The following is a 1,587-nucleotide window of genomic DNA, read 5'->3' as shown; positions in this document are numbered from 1 at the left end:
CTGAACCCTCACAATAATGGGGTTGTCCAAGCATCACATAACATGGCTGGGACCTCCACAGATGCCAGTGGTGTACATGAAATAGTGCTGGCAGCATGACTATTAGAGACCAAGCTCATTCCGAATGGCAATTAGGAGAAAAAGCACAATTCTACTTGCAAGATGAATACATTTAACCCAAAATGAGACTAGGAATATGGACTCCAGTAATTCCAATTTTTACAAAAGTAACTTTTAAGAGTGGAACAAGGTATTAATAATTCATGCTAAACTCCTTGATTTTTCAACACGGCTTTTAAAACTGGATAAAATAAAATGCGTTTGAACATACCAATCCCACTTTCCAATGTAACAAATAGGGATATGTTCCAAAACCTTGACTGTACTGAACCCCAGACCCATTTCTACCACTTCTACAAAACAATTTTGGTACTTACCAACACCAGAAAGTACACACAAGCACAGGGCACTATCTTATTTGGGATGGCAACTACAGAAAACATGTGTTGAAGACAATAAGTGAGGAGTACAGATTTACGCAGGAGACTAAATTTTCGTGCGCGTCACTCCCACAATGCACCACACAAAGCAGTTAACTGCGGGCTTCCACCACACTGATCGCATAACAGTAAATTTACCTCGCATATAACGAATTTTGGGAAAAAAAGGGTCATCACATAAGAGATAATTTGCACATACAGAACTTACATGAAGCGAGGGAAACCTATAGTATCCTTCCCATTAGTACCACCTGAACTTTAAGTACCCAAGGCATTCATAATTCATAGATGTTAGGGTCGGAAGGAACCTCAACAGATCGAGTCCGACCCCCTGCATAGGCAGGAAAGAGTACTGGGTTTAGATGACCCCAGCTAGATGCCTATCTAACCTCCACTTGAAGACCCCCAGGGTAGGGGAGAGCACCACCTCCCTTGGGAGCCCATTCCAGACTTTGGCCACTCTAACTGTGAAGGAGTTCCTCCTAATGTCTAGTCTAAAACTGCTCTCTGCTAGCTTACGGCCATTATTTCTTGTAAACCCCAGGGGCGCCTTGGTGAGTAAAACCTCACCAATTCCCTTCTGTGCCCCCATGATGAACTTATAGGCAGCCACAAGGTCGCCTCTCAACCTTCTCTTGCGGAGGCTGAAGAGGTCCAGGTGCCCCAGTCTCTCCTCGTAGGGCTTGGTCTGTAGGCCCCTAACCATACGAGTGGCCCTTCTCTGGACCCTCTCCAGGTTATCCACATCCCTCTTGAAGTGCGGCGCCCAAAATTGCACGCAGTATTCCAACTGCGGTCTGACCAGCGCCCGACAGAGGGGAAGTATCACCTCCTTGGTTCTGTTTGTCATGCATCTGCTGATGCACGATAAAGTGCCATTAGCTTTCCTGATGACTTCGTCACACTGACGACTCACGTTCATCTTGGAGTCCACTAGGACTCCAAGATCCCTTTCCGCTTCCGTTCCACCAAGCAGGTCATTTCCTAGGCAGTAGGTATGCTGGACATTTTTCCTCCCTAGGTGCAGCACTTTGCATTTCTCCTTGTTGAACTGCATTCTGTTGTTTTCTGCCCATTTGTCCAACCT

This window comes from Alligator sinensis, unplaced genomic scaffold (assembly GCF_000455745.1).
Source record: "Alligator sinensis unplaced genomic scaffold, ASM45574v1 scaffold1733_1, whole genome shotgun sequence".
NCBI classification, from domain to species: Eukaryota; Metazoa; Chordata; order Crocodylia; family Alligatoridae; genus Alligator; species Alligator sinensis.
The sequence above is the reverse complement of the archived record's forward strand: the minus strand, read 5'-3'. Positions refer to the sequence as shown.